Source organism: Lontra canadensis, unplaced genomic scaffold (assembly GCF_010015895.1).
Source record: "Lontra canadensis isolate GAN:19392208 unplaced genomic scaffold, GSC_riverotter_1.0 scaffold57, whole genome shotgun sequence".
Taxonomy (NCBI): domain Eukaryota; kingdom Metazoa; phylum Chordata; class Mammalia; order Carnivora; family Mustelidae; genus Lontra; species Lontra canadensis.
In genome coordinates this window covers 5,687,530-5,706,935 of record NW_022631051.1, presented here as the reverse complement: position 1 = coordinate 5,706,935, position 19,406 = coordinate 5,687,530, and the positions used below count along the sequence as shown (strand labels likewise).

At 39.9% G+C, this 19,406-nt stretch overlaps 1 protein-coding gene across 1 annotated transcript in view; it reads right to left on the bottom strand.

Moving 5' to 3' along the window:
- The window catches only part of RALBP1 (ralA binding protein 1), a 57,632-nt gene extending 38,941 nt beyond the window's left edge, over nt 1-18,691 (bottom strand). The window contains exon 1 of the mRNA XM_032875760.1: nt 18,532-18,691. The gene's annotated coding sequence lies outside the window, so the exon portion shown is untranslated. The remainder of the gene's footprint in view (nt 1-18,531) is intronic.
- Nucleotides 18,692-19,406: the final 715 nt, after the last annotated feature.

The window sequence follows — 19,406 nt, the reverse complement described above, 5'->3', positions numbered from 1 at the left end:
GTGAAAGTGAAAGTTCAGACTCAGGATTAGAATGTCAGATGCCCTTAAGGTGCCCAGGTGGCACAGTCAGTTAAGTGTCCAACTCTTAGTTTCAGCTCAGACCATGATCTCAGGGTCCTAGACTGAGTCCAGCATCAGGCTCCCCGCTCAGTGGTGAGTCTGCTCCCCCCTACCTTGCCCCTTCCCCCACTCGTGCACTCTCTAAAATAAATAAATCTTAAAAAAGAAAGAGAGAGAGAGAGGGAGGGATGGAGAAAGAAAGAGAAAAGAGAAAAAAAGAGAAAGAAAGAAAGAAAGAAAGAGAGAGAAAGAAAGAAGAATAGAATAGACTAAACTAGAATGTCAGGTGTTAGCAAATGAGTAGCCAAAATATACAGGAAATAATTCCACCCTCTGCCTCCAAGGTGAAAGACTGGGAAGGACACAATTCAGTCCTACATACAGCTGTCCAAATCAAAGAGTATGTATGTTTATTAAGTATCAGGGGAAAACCCACACTAGATTATTGTCTTTAAACAAAATCAAAAGTGCTATCACTACCTGTAACTCTAATACAGAAGACAAAAAAGTTTTCTCATTTAAAAAATTGTAATAAATATCATTTGGTACTTACAGAGAAACAGAATATATTTAAAAGAATTTGTAAAGGGGCGTGGGGAGACAGGCCTCTTTCCTTCCACATTTCATAATCACATAATCTACTCACAAATAAATCTTAAATGAGAACTCAACTGGAGAGTGGAAGGACCAACAAACTTTACTTAACAATAACTAAAAACACACACTATGGGGGCACCTGGTTGGCTCAGTCAGCCAAAAGAGCATGCAACTCTTGATCTGGAGGTTGTGAGTTCAAGCCCCATGTTGGGTGTAGAGATTACTAAACAAAACAAAACAAAAACAGAAATAAAACAAAACAATAAACTTAAAATGCACACCATTGGTTACAATAGAAACTGGGCAGAAGTAGCTAGCCTATGATTCCCAAACCATGCACTGAGGCACCCAGAGCATTATAAGCCAAGTCATACAGGAGCCATGGGGTATTTTCAATTCGAGACAAACAGTAGCACCCAACATCTGTCAGACACTGTACAAACTACTAGCTAAAAGAAGTTCAATTTCAACATTAGGTTGAGCAACATTCTTTTCAATGACATATCTTTGTGAAGTGGGATTTTGGGGAATAGCTGCCACAATTTTTTTTTAAAGTACCATGTGAAAATCAACACAAGACAAGAAATGAGAGTGGTAATGTCCAATCTGATTATAAAGTATTAATATGCACAGTAACCAGCAGGCACAAGCAAACCATTAATTTTAGTTATTTAAGAGTGAAATAAAAATATTTTCTCTTTCAATTTTTATGATTTTTTTTTAAATGTCTACTAAATTGTCATTACATAAATACACATTTTTTTAAGTTGTATAAACCTAACAACATAATATATGGAACTAGTAGATATTCCCATTAGGCTGACACCACGTCTAAGAGCAGGATACATATACACCATGAGGCTGAAATATCATGTCATAAAAGAAAGTAAAAAGTTATGAAAGATGTTTGGAATCAAGTCAAAAGAAAGGACTCAGAAGCCAACTAGAAAATGCTCCCACTAGCGAAAAATTAATAATTGCAATAAACTAAAATATATCAAGTATATTTAAATCTATGAGTTCATAATGATACTCATAAATAAAACTCATTGGTCACTTTGAAGGATGGTAGAGAACCATCTCATTGTTTAGAGTAGCTGGTAAACAAAGGGGGAAAAATTTATTCTGAATTTCCTATACAACAAGTGCTGATGCAACAAGTTTCTTTTGATCAAAACTTTCCACCTAATAAACAAAGAAATGAAGGACAATGACCACCTAATCAGCAATTTAAAAATGGATACTAGCAATGATTTTCAATGGCTGCTAAGATCTCACACAAAAAAAGAAACCACACCTTAATGTGCTCTGATGGACTCACATACCAGCCTTGCAAAAATAAGCAAATAAAATCTTAATCAATCATTAAGACTCAAAATTTATAGGGCATAAAATTTAGTTTCTTTAGTTAATACTTTACAAGCAAAAGAGAGGGAAAGGAGGGAGAGTGGGAGAGTGAACATAAAAATTAAGAGACTTACGACCAAAAATGAAAACAGCCATAAAGGACTTCAATATAATGAAGGGCTGTTATGTACAAAGAACTCCTGAAACTCAACAATATGAAAACAAACCAATTTAAAAATGGACAAAAGACCAGAAGACACCAAAAATGATATATAAATGAAAAGCATGAAAAATGCTCCATATTATGTCATTAGGGAATTATAAATCAATGAACCTGATAAAACAAATTTAGACTTTTTAAAAATTATTTTTCTTTAGGAGTGCCTAGGTGGCTCAGTCGGTTAAACGTCTGCCTTTGATTCAGGTCATGATCTCAGGGTCCTGGGATGGAGCTCCACATCGGGCTCCCTGCTAAGGGGGGAGTTTGCTTCTCCCTCTGCCCCCTCCCTGTTCATAGCCTGTCTCTCTCTCCCTTTCTCTCTCATATAAATAAAATCTTTTAAAAAATTATTTTTCTTTAAAAAAATGTTCTTGTAACTATGTATGGTGATGGGTGTTGATTAGGCTTCTTATGATCATTTTGCAATGTATACAAATATGGAATCATTACATTGTACACCTGAGATAAATACAATGTTATATGTCACTTACACCTCAACTTAAAAAAAAATACCAAAAAAAACAAAAGAAAGAAAGAAAAGAACCATACCTATTAGAATGACCAAAATCTAAAACACTGACAAAACCAAATGCTGGAGGTGCCTGTGTGGCTCAGTGGGTTAAGTCTCTGCCTTCAGCTCAGGTCATGGTCTCAGGGTCCTGAGATCGAGCCCCACATCGGGCTTTCAGGTCAGCAGGGAGCCTGCTTCCCCCTCTCTCTCTGCCTGCCTCTCTGCCTACTTGTAATCTCTGTCTGTCAAATAAGTAAATAAAGTATTTTTTTAAAAAATGTTGGTAAGGATATGGAGCAAAAGGAATTCTTATTCAGTGCTGGGAGTCTGCTTGGGATTCTCTCCCCTGCCCTTGTCCCTCCCACGTTCCCCTCACCCTCTGTCCTCCCACCCCATTTGTGCACACACACACACTCTAGCTTTCTTTCCCTTGCCTTCTCTCTCCAAAAAAACAAACAAACAAAAAAAGATGTCTATGGCAGCTAGCTTAAGAGAATTACATTTATTCATAATTGCCGAAACTTAAAAGCAACCAAGATGTCCTTTGGTAAGTGAACAATAAACTGTGGTATACCCAGACAATAGAACTCGGGGCTAAAAATAAATGAGTGAAATCTTAAATGGACAAAGAATTTTAAGTGCCTATTAACTAAGTGAAAGAAGCCAAGCTAAGAAGGCTACTTACTGTACTGATTCCTATTACACGACATTCTGGAAAAAGTAAAGCTATGGAAACTGCTAAAAGATCAATAGTTGCTGTGGCTGGGGGAGAGGAGGATGCAGGGAAGGAAGAACAGGAATGGCACAAAGGACTTTTAGGGCAGTGAAAATACTGTATGATACCATAATGACAGATACAGGTCATTATATGTCTGTCCAAACCCACAGAATGAACAATACCAAGAGTGAGATTTAATGTAAACTATGGAATGGGTGATTATGATGTGTCAATGTAGGGTCACCAAACATTACATGCACCACTCTGGTGGGGGGAGGGGGAATGCTGATAACTGGGGAGGCTATCCATGTGTGGGGATAGGGGATGTATGGGAAATCTTTCTGTCTTCTGCTCAATTTTGCTCTGAACCTAAAACTGCTTTAAAAATAGTCCTTTAATTAAAAAAAAGTAACATAAGGAAAACCTGAGAAAGCTAAATTTAATGTCATAATATATTCTTTAATATACACTTAAACGTATATTAATACTGAAATACCAAATAAGAGTATTATTTAAATTCGGCAAATACCAAATAAGAATATATATATATATAAAATATTAAATATAAATATATTAAATATACATATAATATACTCATAATATACATTTTCTTTTTTAAATTTTTTAAGTTTATTTATCCATTTGGCAGACAGAGATCACAAGTAGGCAGAGAGGCAGGCAGAGAAAGAGAAGAGAAGCAGGCTCCCTGCTGAGCAGAGAGCCCGATGCGGGGCTTGATCTCAGGACCCTGCGATCATGACCTGAGCAGAAGACAGAGGCTTTAACCCACTGAGCCACCCAAGGGCCCCTCATAATATACATTTTCTTAAAATGCTAAACCTAAGTTGAAAAACTTAGTTGGTATCTGCTGCTTTTCAATTGTTTGTTACCATACTAGTAGGGTAACAAAATGGACTTCAAGAGTCTTTTCTCCAGTTTTATAGTCACACTTTTGTTTCCTGTAATTTTCCTAAGAAGAAATTCAAAAGTTCTTGATTCACTATTTCAACTTCAGAAAAAAAGCTACTTAAAATTACCAACATCTTAAAACTACAGTTATAATTTACAAATCTTCCTTACAAAGTTTTCTTCCCAGTACAGGGAAGGGGAGCTTCCTTTCCTCCTCTTTCCCAGTTCTCTTTATTCTCTTTAGTAGCTCCTTATCCAACTATATTCATCTAAAGGCACCCATCGCTGGCAGGTTGGTGAAAGATTCCTATTTATGAAAAGGTCTGGAAGAAAGTCCTGGGGAGGGGGGCATTGGGAAGAAAGAAAGTCCTGGTCACAGAAAACCGCTGTTTCTATAACTGACAAACACACCCCATTTTTAAATAACGGCAATAGTATGCAGCTTTATTCTCAACCTGTCACAGTATCTGCCTCTCGATCTGTAGTGGTTTTGAATTAATTTAACATTCAATTCATAATGAACTGCCACTCTTCCTCACATCACAGTAGTAGCTCTATAACCAATTCCAAAATGAGTTTTACTAGTATTTTTTGTTTTCAATAACCTTTTTTTTTTTTTTAATTTTTTATTTATTTTTATTTGACAGACAGAGATCACAAGTAGGCAGAGAGGCAGACAGAGAGAGAGGAGGAAGCAAGCTCCCTGCCGAGCAGAGAGCCCAACGCGGGGCTTGATCCCAGGATCCCGGGATCATGACCTGAGCTCAATAACCTTTTATGTAAAGCTTCATTTTTAAATATTTGTACAACTTTTCAAGGCAACCAATTTTAAGGACTTCTCTCAAATATAAATAGACCCAGTACCCGGCACCCAGCAAGTGCTCAAAAAATAAAGATTCCCTCACTCCATGTATTACAGCTGTTTAGAACAGTAGGGTGCTTGCATGGCTCAGTTGGTTGGGCAGCCAGCTCTTGATTTTGGCTCAGGTCATGATCCCAGGGTCATGTGACTGGGCCCTGCATCGGGATCCTCGATTAGCAGGGAGTCTGCTTGGGATTCTTTCTCTCCCTCTGCCCCTCACCATTACACGTTCTCTCTCTAAAATTAAAAAAAAAAAAAAAAAAACCACACTAAAAAAAAAACAAGAAACTGTTTAGAATAGAATGTGTACATATTTAGGGACACCTGGGTAGCTCAGTCGACTGGCTGGGTGACCAATCTCAGCTCTGTTTGTGATCTCAGGTTCATGATATCAAGCCCTGAGTCAGGCTCCACATTCAGTGCCGAGTCTTTTGAGATTCTTTCTCTCCCTCTGCCCCTCCTCCTGCTCATGTGTGCAAACTCTCTCTCTTTAAAATAAGTCTTTTTTAAAAGTATACATACTTCTACATACAGCTTTCTTTGTATGTGTATAAAACATCTTTGCAAGAACATACAAGAAACGTTATTTCTTTGGTAATATCTTTAATGGCTGAGAAAAACACAACTGTATTATTTGTCTCACCCAGGCCCCCTTCTCTCTGTAAGGAAACTGGGAAATACCTTGATAGATAATTTGATAAATAGGAAGCATATGGGCTCTGGAGTCTGAGAGATGATCTGGATTCAAATCGTATGGAACAGAGCTATGTGTCTTGACTGAACGCCATCACCTTTTAAGGACCAAATTTCCTTATCTGTACAAAAGAATGTTGACATCTTGCAAGCTGTTGCCAAGATTTAAAAAAAATGAAATTTCTCATATACAGTAGGTACTTAGGAAGCAGTAATATTAGCCAATATTCAGTTGTGCTATTTAACTATAAAAAAGCAAGGGCATAAAGATGTCTGGACAAAACTTCAGATTTTCTAAACTGTATTTCTCCCCCTTTTAAGACTATGAAAAAGGAAGCTTTTCCTACCTTTTCTCTTTGATTATCCATTTCAAAACACTTCAAAAAATCTTCAGTACATTTTTAAAACAAATTCATTAATACTTTTACTACAATCATTAACATTTTTTAAAAGATGTTGAGATAGCGAGCATACATGCACAAGCAGGAGGCAGGGGAAAGGAAAGGGAGAGAGTACCTCAAGCAGACTCCCCACTAAATGCCAAGTCCATCACAGAACTTGAGCTCATGACCCTAAGATCATGACCTGAGCTGAAAGCAAGAGTCGGACACTTAACTGACTGAGCCATCCAGGTGCCCCATCATAAACAAATTTAAAAAGCCAAGAAGAAACTTGGAAAAAAAATACTGGCACTAGACACAGCAAATATTCTTACTGATTTATTTACTTGAGAGACTGCACAAATGGGGGGGAGGTGGAGAATATCCAGCAGACTCCCTGCTGAGCACAGAGCCCAACACGGGGCTCCATTTCACAACCCTGAGATCACCTGAGCTGCAATCAAGAGTCAGACACCAAATTAACTAAGCCACCCAGGCACCCCTAGAACATGACAAATATTTATAGAACTTTCTTAAGAAGAAAAACAAAAACATGATAGAAAGTATAAACTCAAAAGACACAAAAAAGATATTTTAAAAATGGAGGTGCCTGGGTGGCTCAGTCAATTAAGCATCCAACTCTTGACTTTTGCTAAGGTCATGATCTCTGGGTTGTGAGATCAAATTCATCGTAGGGCTCCATGCTCAGGGAGTCTGCCTGAGATTCTCGCTTTCTTGCCTCCATCCCTCCCCATTTTACACACACACACACACACACACACACACACTCTCTCTCTCTCTCTAAGATAAACAAATAAATCTTTTTTAAAAAGCTATTTTAAAAATGAAAGAATAAGAAATTAAAGAGATGCTCTTTTTTTTTTTTTAAGATTTTTACTTATTTATTTTGAGAGAGTGAGAGAGAGCACGAGAGGGGAGGTCAGAGGGAGAAGCAGACTCCCCATGGAGCTGGGAGCCCAATGCAGGACTCGATCCCAGGACCCCGGGACCATGACCTAGCCGAAGGCAGTCGCCCAACCAACTGAGCCACCCAGGCGCCCAAGAGATGCTCTTTCTTAATCATAAATTTTCTGAATATGAACAAGTCTAATACCCAATAATGGAAAGGTGTGAAGAAACACACGCCCTCATACACTACTGGTAAAAGCATAAACTGATACATTTAAAAGGGCAACTTAGCAAAACCTATCAAAAATTATTATTCTTGGGGCGCCTGGGTGGCTCAGTGGGTTGGGCCTCTGCCTTTGGCTCGGGTCATGATCTCAGAGTCCTGGGATCAAGCCCCGCATCGGGTTCTCTGCTCTGGCAGGGAGCCTGCTTCCCCCTCTCTCTCTCTGCCTGCCTCTCTGCCTACTTGTGATTTCTGTCTGTCAAATAAATAAATAAAATGTTTTAAAAAAATTAATATTCTTACCTAGCAATTCCACTATCAAACCTTTACCCTCAAATACACAAAATAAGCAAAAAGGTAATTAAAGGGTAGTTACTGTAGTGTTTGTAACAGCCAAAAAACCTTTATTTATACTGCATCTCTTTAAACACCTAAAATCCTTGAAAAATAAAGTACTATGAGAACATACTGACCCACTGTATGCTACATGAAATACAAAATTCACTTGAACTATACTAATAAAGGTAGCCTAAAAACAAGTGCAGTATAATAAACAGAGTAATGTTGGCAAAATGCTGGCATAAGAAATAGCAAACACAACTAAAAACTGTCAGAACCAACTTTTCCAGACATCAGAAACTAACCAAAATTTTGTAGGAATCCAGGGTACTTATTCAAGAAAAACAGCTAAATCTTGGTAAGAACATAGAGCTTTGTGGCATTTAACCTGCTCTCATCGCTCTTGTCCAATCGCTCCCCAGATCAGCGGTAGCTATGAAAACAGCCCACATTCCTGATACTGGTACAGCAAAACAAACCTCACTTACAAACAAACTGAAATCATTTGTTTTGACCAATCTATGCTCCCTGGAAGACATGAAAAGTCTTGCTTTAGCTCACCTAATGCTGCTAACTCAGACTTCCCACAAGCTAAAGCTACTACGGGACACAAAGGATGTTTGTCAAAAATACATACAAGCAGACGTTCTCTGTGCTTGTCGCCTGACCCAATGAGTAACAGTTGGTGTAAACAAACTGACCAAAAGCCTTGAAAAGAAAGGCTGGGCAATGAGGTATTTTGAGAAATAAGGACCTTAAACAGCTTCAACAGATTCCTGGGAATCTAGGACACAACATGTATGCCCAGGGCTGTGCACATGCTCAGGAATTCTTCCAGCCCTTGGTTGACAGTTTTTTTCTTTCAGTACTTTGACTGTGTCATCCCACCACCTCCTGGCCTCTATGATTTCTGCTAAGAAGCTGGAACAGTCAGCTGTTAAATGATACTGAGGATTCCTGGCATATGAGGAGTCACTTCACTCCTGTTTCTTTCAAGACTCTGTCTTTGTTTTTCAAATGTTTGATTAAGATTCTCGATATAGATCTCACTGAGTTTATCCCACTCCATAAGTCCTTCTGGATGACCATGACCTCTACACAAACGGGAAATTAAGGCTAACCAGAGTTGTAAAGTGGCTGAGTGCTGAAGGAATAAAATATTCCAACAGAAGCACAACACCCTTCTGAAGATACTGGGAGACATTTTTGGTACCAAATGTTTAAGGAAATACCCGTCCAATCATTAGCTGACACAACACAGATACAAACTTCAAGGGCACACATGACAAAGAATATATACTTTACAAAATTAGTTCAGAAAAGTTCTTAAACTAAGGACAGCTACAACAAGGAGCAACATCTCTGGGGAAAAAAGAGCCTAATTTCCATGGCTGCCATATAATACTCAAAATGTCCAATTTCAACAAAAAAATTGCATGCATGTAAAGAAACAAGAAGGAATAGCCCATACACAGAGAAAGAAAGCAATCACTAGAAACTTTCCCTAAGAAATCCCAAACATTAGACCTATTGGACAATGACTTTAAATCTGTATTAATGTTCAAAAGCAAAAGGAAATTATGTCTTAAGAACTAATGGAAAGTGTAAGAATTCTGTCTCACCAGATGAGGACTATTAATAAAGAGATAGAAATTATTCTTAAAAGAATCAAATAGAAATCCTTGAGTTAGAAAGTATAACTAAAATGGCAAATTCACTATATAGGCTCAGCAGCAGATTTGAGAAGACACAACAAAGAACCAGTGATCTTAAAGATAAGTCAATTGAAATATGTCAGCCAGGGGATCAGACAGAAAAACTAATGAAGAAAATGTAAGAGAGCCTAAGAGATTTGTGGGACACCATCTGGCACACCAAGCATAATGGCAGTTCCAAAACGAGAAAAAGAGCAAAAATATTTGAAGAAATAGTGGCTAAAAACTTCTCAAACTTAACAAAATATATTACTCTATATACCCAAAAAGTTCACCAAACTCCAAGCAGGAGAAATTCAATGAAATTCACACTAAGGCATATCTTCATCAAACAGTTCAAAGACAGAGAATCTTGAAAGAAGCAAGAAGGAAGTGAATCATCACATACAAGGAGTCCTCAATATCATTAACAGCTGACTTCTCATCAGAAACCATAAAGACCAGAAGGCAGTGGGATGACATGATCAAAGTACTGGAAGGAAAAAACACTGTCAACTAAGAATCTTTATCTTGTAAAATTATCCTTCACAACTGAACGAAAAAAACAATACATTCTCAGAGGAAGTAAATCTGAAAGAATTCGTTGCTAATGGATCTACCCCATAAGAAATGCTAAAGTGAGTCCTTCATGCTGAAATGAAAGGTCACTAGACAGTACCTTGAATCCATATGTAGAAATAAAGAACACCGGTAAAAGTAACTACATAGGAGGGGCAGCTGGATGGTTCAGTCATTGGGTTTCTGTCTTCAGCTCAGGTCACAATCCCAGGGTCCTGGGATCAAGCCCTGCTTGATCCCTGCTCCCTGCTCCCTGCTCCCTTCTCCCTCTTCCACTCCGCCTGCTTGTGTTACCTCTCTCCCTGTGTCTCTCTCTGTCAAATAAATAAATAAAATCATTAAAAAAAAAAAAAAGTAACTACCCAGGAAAAAACAGAAGACATATCAATTTCAAAACACAGTACAAATGTATTTTCCAGGGTGCCTGGGTGGCTCAGCCAGTTAAGTGTCTGACTTCAGCTCAAGTTATTATCTCAAGGTCCTGGTATCAAGCTCTGCATCAGGCACCATACTCAGCAGGGAGTCTGCTTGTCCCTCTCCCTCTGCCCCTGCCCCCACTTGCGCACACATGCACACACGCGTGCACGCTCTCTCTCTCAAATAAATAAAATGTTAAAAATATTTTTAATGTATTTTTTATTTGTATCTCTTTTCTCCTTTTTGATTTGAATGACAATTGCATAAAGCAACAATTTTAAATCAGATGGGAATACAATGTATAAAGATACAACTTGTGACAAAAGCACCATAAGGGGGAGTAGAGCTACAAGAGTACAGTTTTTTGTTTGTTTGTTTGTTTGTTTGTTTTTAGGAGTACAGTTTTTATACACCACTAAAACTAAACTGGTATTAATCTGAACCAGACTATTACAAATGAAAATGTTAATTGTAATCCCAGGGCAACCACTAAGAAATAACTCAAAAATATATAGTAAATAAGATAAAAAATTTTAAAATAATACAGTGCGCCAAGAAATACAGAAGGCACTAATGGAAGAATTGAATAAAAAAGATATAAAATATACAGAAGACAAACACCAATAGGACAGAAGTTGCTCCTAATCAGTAATTACATTAAAGGTAAATGGGTTAAATTCCCAAAATTAAAAGGCGGATAGTGGCAAAACAGATTTTTTTTTTTTTTTTAAAGATCCAACTATATTTGCCTACAAGAGACTCAAGTTCTAAAACACAGTTGAAAGTAAAAAGATGAGGGTGCCTGGGTGACTCAGTTGAGCATCTGCCTTCAGCTCAGGTCATGATCCCAGGGTCCTGGGATTAAACCCTGCATCAGGCTCCCTGCCCAGCACAGAGTCTGCTTGTCTCTCTCCATGTGACCTTCCCCCCTGCTCATTCTCTCTTACACGTGCACACGCTCTCTCTCACTCAAATGAATAAATTAAAAATATTTAAAATTTAATTTAATTTAACTTAATTTAAAGAGAAATGAAAAGGATGGAAAAAGATACTTCATGTGAACAGTAGCCAAAAGAGAGCTGGGATGACAGACTATACTAATACCAAACAAAATAAATGTTAGGACAAATCTATTACAAGAACCAAGCATATTATAGAATGATAAAAGGGTAGGTCTTGTCAACAAGATAACAACTATACGTGTACATGCACCTAATAAAAGAACCCTAAAAGACATGGAACAAAACAAAACAAAACCCGACTAAATTGAAAGGAAAAACAGTTCAATAATAGTTGAAAACTTCAATATCCCCCTTTCAACAATGGATAAACCAACTAGACAAAATACCAATAAGGAAAGAGAAGACTTGAACAATACTTTGAAGAAACTAGACCTAACAGACACTCCACTCAACAACACCATAATACAGATTCATCTCAAGCATACTTGGAACATTCTTCAAAACAGATCAAATTTAGGCCACAAACAAACCTGAACAAAGTCTATAAGACTGAAAGCACACAAGTATGTTCTCTGACCACAGTGAAATTACACTGAAAATCAATAAATAGAAAAAAAAATTAACAAACATTTAACAGAACATCTGACAAACTAATGACAGATGGCATATGATAAAGGGAATCAGTGAAAAACCCACATTTAACATTACAGTTAATGATGAAAAGACTGGAAGCTTTCCTCCTAAGACCAGGAACAAGACAAAGAGGTTTGCCCTTGCCACTTCTGTTCAACACCAAACTGGAAGTACAAGCGATGGCAATTAATCAATAAATAAAATGCATGCAGGGAGCCTGAATGGCTCAGTCAGTTAAGCATCTGCCTTCAGCTCAGGTCATGATCTCTACGTCCTGGAATCAAGTCCCACATCGGGCTCCCTACTCAACGGGGAGTCTGCTTCTCTCTTCCCACCACCCCTCCCTGTTCATATGCATACTCTCTTCTTCTTAAAATCTTCTTAAAAAATAAAATAAAATGCATGCACATCAGAAAGGAAGAAGTATGGGGTGTCTGGGTGGCTCAGTGGGTTAAAGCCTCCACCTTCGGCTCAGGTCATGATCTCAGTCAGGGTGCTGGGATGGAGCCCAACGTAGGGCTCTCTGCTCAGCAGGGAGCCTGCTTCCCTTCCTCCCTCTCTGCCTGCCTCTCTGCCTACTTGTGATCTCTGTCTGTCAAATAAATAAATAAAATCTTAAAAAAAAAAAAAAAAGGAAGGAAGAAATAAAACTGTCTCTATTCATTCACAGATGACATGATCTTACACAGAAAACCCAGTAAAATCTACTAGGAAATTATTGGAGCTAATAAGTGAGTTTAACAAATTTACAGGATACAAGATGAAAACAGAAGATAAACTCCATATCCACACACTAGAACAATCTCTTTTGCAGAAATGGAAAAGCTGATCCTCATCTTAATATGGAACTGCAAAAGGCTCTAAATAGCCACAAAAAATAATCAAAAAGAACAAAGTTGGAAAAAAGCACACTTCCTGATTTCAAAAGGTACTACAAAACTAGAGTAACCAAAACAATGTAGTACTGGCATTAGTATAAACATTGAGACCTATGGAATCGATTTGAGAGTCTAGAAATAAATCCAAACATCTATGGTCAACTGATATATCAACAAGGGTATCAAGACTATTCAATGGGAAAAGAATGGTTTCTTCAACAGATGGGAGTAAACTATTGAATGTCCACATGCAAGAAAATGGACCCATATCTCAAATCATACACAAAAATTTTACTCAAAATGAATCAACACCTAAATATAAAAACTAAAACCAGAAACTTTCAGAAGAGAGTACAGTGTTAATTTTCACATCCTTGGATTCGACAATGGATTCTTAGAGGAAGCCAAAATCATGAGTAACAAAAGAAAAAAGTGGATAAACTGTATTTCATCAAAATTTAAAAACTTTGTATATCAGAGGCTATCATCAAGAAAGTAAAAAGAGAATCTAAAGAATGGAAGAAAGTATTTGCACATCGTATTCTGAAAGGGTCTAGCATCTAGAATATATAAAGGAACTCTTAAAACTCAACAGCAAAAAGACAAACCCAATTTTATTTTATTTTATTTTTTTTAAAGATTTTATTTATTTATTTGACAGATCACAAGTAGACAAAGAGGCAGGCAGAGAGAGAGGGAAGCAGGCTCCCCATGGAGTGGAGAGCCCGACGCAGGGCTCGATCCCAGGACCCTGGGATCATGACCTGAGCTGAAGGCAGAGGCATTAACCCACTGAGCCACCCAGGCGCCCCGACAAACCCAATTTTAAAATGGGCAAAGAATTTGAATAGATATTTTTCCAAAGAATACAGACAAATGACCAACAAGTACATGAAAAGATGGTCATTATCATCATATCAAACCCACAATGAGATACCAATTCAAACCCACTAGAATAGCTAAAATTTTAAAAGCCATAAAATAACAAGTGTTGGTAAAGATGTGGAGATATCAGATCCCTTACACTGCATAATGAAATGGTGCAGATGCTTTGGGAAACAGTTTGGCAGTTCTTCAAAATGTTAATCGTAAGAGTAGCCCTATGATCCAGCAATTCTATTCCTTGGTATACACCTAGAAGCAACATACAGCCACAGAAAAACTTGTACATGAATATTCATATCAGCATTATTCACAAAAGCCACAAAGTAGAAACAGCTCAAATAGTCACCAACTGATCAATGGATAAACAAAACATGGTGTAACCAGGCAACAGAAGATTATTTGGCAATAAAAATAAAATGAAGTCCTGATACATGCTATAATATGGATAAACCCTGTAAACAGTACTCTGAGTAAAGGAAGACAGTCACAAATGATCATCTATGTGATTCCATTCATATGAAATGTCCAGAATAGGCAAATACAGAGGCAGCAGCAGATCACTGGCTGCTAATGGGTGGGAGGCGAAAGAATGGTGACTGATAATGAGTAAAAGGTTTCTTTTTTGAGGTAATGAAAATGTTCTAGAGTTTACTGTGGAGATGGCTGCACAAATCTGCGAATATTCTAAAAACCACTGAATTGTACAGTCTAAGAGGATGAATTTTACATTATATGAATTACATTTCAATTAAACTGTCATAAGAAAAAAAGCAGGCTCGAGTCTTTGTCATGTTAAAAATCACTCTTAACCCTTTTTAACATCTGCTAACAACTCTTTCCATTATTCCCTTCACAGCTAAAATTTGTTTATTCTTGAACTAATCCATATTTACTTTCTTCACTCTCTGATCACCCATCAACTCCTCAATTCAAAGAAACGAGCTCCTTCCCCCCCATGGTAGCATTAGGTAGAATGTTACAAAACTGCTCTTACTTAGTTATCAGATTGAACAGACTCCTAATAATCTTTGTTTTACCAAGTTCTCAGAGCATTTGAAGTACAGCTTCCTTCTTCAGAAATTTTCATGTTTTTGTGGAGAGTTGGTTGTGAAGCATAGCTTCCTTTTGAAATGATTCTATTTTGGCTTTTATGACATTTTCTCACGATTTCTCTGCATCTCTAAAAACTTAGGAATTTCCCTTCCCAGGTCTTCTTCCTCAATTTCACTGTAAATGTTCTCCATTGTCTATTTCCGGAACTATTCTCCATGGGTAAACTCTTCCTACATGTTATTATATAAATCAAAGGTTTCAGCTACCACCTATAATACAGCCTGCTGACTCTCACAGCAAGACCGCTCTCTCTTCCACTCCAGATCCACACACCCAACTCTGTAGCTGCTTTCCACTTGGAAGTTTCATAGACAACTCCCATTCGATACATCCAAAAGCTAACACACTGTCCCTCCCCAAGCTTGCTCCTCTTCCTGTCTCAGTACAAAGTTGATGCTTGAACAACATAGGTTTGAGCTGTGTGGGGCTATTCAGATGTGGTCCTTTTTCGATACAGTACTGTACTGTAAACATGTTTTTTCTTCCTTATGATTTTAGTAACATTTTCTTTTCTCTAGCTTTATTCTAAGAATACATATAAAACACGTAACATGTAAAATATGTGTTAATTGACTTTATGTTATCTGTAGGGCTTCCAGTCAACAGTAGGCTATTAGTAGTCAAGTCTGGGGGGAGTCAAAAGTTATACATGGATTTTTAGACTGCAAGGGGGGGTCAGCACCCCTAACCCCCCCCCATTGTTAAAGGGCCAACTGTACTCTACCGCTGTCTTATTCAGTGACCCAAGTTAAAATCCAACCACACCTGAATTCTATGAATTCTACCTTCTGTCAAACTACCCCTTTGTATCTCCGACTCCACCTTAGTTTAGAGCTACCTTCTACCTTTCTGCACCCTGCCTGATCTTCTTCCTTCCACCCCTTCTGAAATCTGCACTCTACAATACCAGAACAATCTTTCTAAGAGGAAAACTTTATCATGACTCTTTCCTGATTAAAATTCATAAACTCTACTACTTCTATAGGGGAAAAATTCTAGAAACCTTGGAATGTCAAGCAACTCTCAAAGACCTATCTGTGCAGCCTCGTCTTGCGTTACTTACCACCAAAAACCCAGTGCTATAGTTGCAGAGAATGACTTCTGGCTCTTCGAAGTGTTCCATGCTCTTTCTAATCATGTCCAGCTTTCCTTCTGCCTTTGGTTCGTTTCCCTCATTTTCTTTCCTTTTTTTTTTTAAATTTTAAGATTTTATTTATGTATTTGACAGAGAGTGAGCAAGAGAGCACAAGCAGGAGGAATGCACTCTTGCGGAGGGGGGTGAGGGAAGGGGCAAAGGGAGAAGCAGGCTCCCTGTTCAGCAGGGAGGCCAATGGGAGACTCGATCCCAGAATCCTAGGATCATGACTAAGCTGAAGGCAGACGCTTAATTGCTTAACTAACTGGTTCCCTCATTTTCTGCCTTTGTCATGCCTAAACCTTTAAGTTTAACACACAAAGCATAAAAAATACCTAATGTCACACACAGCAGGGAGTTAAAATGGGCTCAGCGGGCTTAGGTTTCTGTTTTCTTTATCCTGTCTCAGTGACTTGTATTGGCTTACAAGATAAAAGTTGAAACTACTTTAACTGTGTTTAAAACTATTCATGAAAAAAAAAAAAAAAAGACTATTCATAATTTGGCCCCTGTCTACTAGCTACACCTCCAGATCGAAAAATTCGTTATGGAACCTCAGACTCCAGTGCTTCTGCTCACACCGTTGCTTCTATCTAAATGGCCATCCTTGCTGTAGTCTTCCCCTCCACATACTTTTTCCTTTCCACTGCTGACTTCCTCAATCTCTCCTTCTCTCCCCATAAGAAACTGATCACTATCTCCTTTGTACACCCTCTGCCCCCACACCTTCTCCAAAGTAATCTTAAAAACATATTGTACTTGCAAACAGTTCAAGTAAAAGATAAAGCCTTATCACCAGAAAGCAGGGGCACTGCCTTAACCATCTGTAAGTCCTCTTCAGCGGGTATAGTACCTGGTACACAGTAACGCCTCTATACTAAATGACCCACGTTCTTCCTTATTCCTTCCAAACATGCTAACTTAAGTTCCTATCAGGAATTTTCTTTCAAAAAAGAAAGAACATACTTTTGGGTTACATTCGAACCTAATGTCCCCTTTCCAAGCAAACAGCTGTGCAAATACAAGTGTACAAATTAAAGTTAATATTCATTCTCTGATAACACTTCTGGTTTTCTAAATTAGATCTACAATGAGAGATACTATTTGAAGAGAAAGCAAATTAAGTTATATCATACCGCTTCAAGATACTTTGTTCAAAGAATTACTTCCCAGTGGTTACTGTTAAACTAAGTCTACCCCCACTTAAATCTATAGGGTCCCTCTGAAAAGTGAGATCCACTCTAACTTCCTTCCTACATCTCCTACTGCCAGTACAGTTTACAGCAATTACTCATTTTCAGAAAGACACTCAGAAAGGAACTATCAAATCACCAAGACAACTAGGAAGGCGTCAAGTGAGGTTACTTTTCTTATTCACAGATCCTTTTTTTTTTTTTTTTCATTTAGAAGTGCTGCCTCCATAACCACCAAACCAAAAGTGAACTTGCTCCTTATCCCCGCTTAAATACTTGATGAATAACTGCCAGGTATGATGGAATGCTACCGAAAATGCTGCAGCATGTGAACATGCCCACTCCACTTTACAAAATAACCACTGAAAGCTTTTCTAATGAGGCTGGATGGTGTGTGAACTCCACGTCCAAACGACTGTATTTCTCCTACAACGCACATTCAAAGTATCTCGAGTTAACATTTTAATTATTTTCAAGAACTCTACTAGGCCTTAGAGGAAACAAGCTGCTTGGTCAAGAGGGAGGCTCTGAAGTAATGAATCCCAAAACTGGAAACACCGTAATTATTTCAGGTTAAGACTGGGGTGTGGAATATTTTGTAAAACCTGTTTCATTCTCCTAACGAGAAATTTTTAAAAAGGGGAGTTTACCTCAATAAGAGCATTTTATCACAAACACAGTTGAAAATGAGTTGTAAAAAGAATTCTCAACTCCAGATCTGTCCGTGCATTCGCACTGAAACCTGAACGGAAGACCGCAGCACCCAAAGGAGCCCCTACTGCTTGCGTGCCAGCGGTGGGAAACATCAAGAGCCTTTACCTAGTCCGCTGGGCAAGTCCTGGAGACGGGTCAATATTCCGGGTGCGGTTAAAAAAATAGTGATTATATAAAAGACAGTTCTCTCTCCCCCGTTCCGGTGCCCAAGAGCTGCCCTAAGGCCTGGAGACTCAAGTGGGGAGGGGCCCGGTTCCCGACTCTCCTCCGGACCCCGAGAGCACCAAATCACAAATGCGGATGCCACGAGGGAGGCCCGGCCGGCAAGTGGGAGGAACGGCCGGCAACAGGGCGAGAACTGGGGAGAAGCCTGCCCGGGATGAACCCGCACTCGGGGCAGCCACGCCCCCCACCCCCAACTCCAGCTCCGCGCGCGGCGATCGCCCAGCCCCGCACGCTGCCTGACAGACGCCGCCTGCGAGATGGGTGCGGAGAGAGCTTCCCGGGCACGCGAGGGGCACCGCCACGACCCCCGCACGCCACCGCTGCCCGCCACTGACCTGTGCCCGCCGCCGCGCGACAGCCCGCCCCCGCCTCAGCCGCCGCCTCCTCACGCTCACGGTGCCGCCACAGCCACCGTAGGCGCCTCCTGCGCTGCGCCCCTAGCCGGCCTCGGGCGCCCCATTCCCACCCCGCCCCAGCCTCCGCCTGTTTACAATGATTGGGACAGAAGCGACGAGCCGGCCCAACGCGCACGCGCATTCCCTCCTCCCGCCGCTGCCGGCTTCCTGGGTCCTCCTCTCTGCGCTGACGGCTTAAGCCGTCAAGGGCAAACGCCCTGTGCCCTCGCGCGCAGCATGCTGGGACGGGTAGTTCTCGGACCCCAGCGCCCCGCTTACGTGAGGACCCTTCGTCGAGGAAGGACACTACAACACCCAGGAAGGACCGCGATTCCTTCGGCCCAGAGGCTCGCTGAGGAGACTGAGGGAGCGCGCGAGAGAATGCACCGCGCTAGTGCTCAGCGGGCGCCTGCGCAGTTCCCGGTCTTGGGGGACTGGGTGGGAGGTTAATACCTACCCGGTATCAGAGTATCAGTGAAGACGGCTTGAGGGCGTCGCCTGCGCTGGTCTTGAGAGAGGAAAGAGTTTTCCACTCCACGTTCTGGCCGGCTGCTCCTCAGCTCCCGAAGTGCAGAGCGTTTGTGCTAGCAGGCTTCGGTCTTCCTAACCAGTTAAACTAGCCTAGGAGGCCGGCCTAGCCGGCCGCTGGGTGGGGCATCTTCCCGGCCTTGGACTGGGTGGGGAATCTTGCTTGGGGTGGGGACTCTTGCTGTGGGCTTTCCTTAAAGGAAGCTCTTTGAGCCTCTGAGAGGAAACTTGCATAAAACTCTGTGTCCGGACCCCGCTGAGAATTCCTAAAATGGGTATTGACAAGG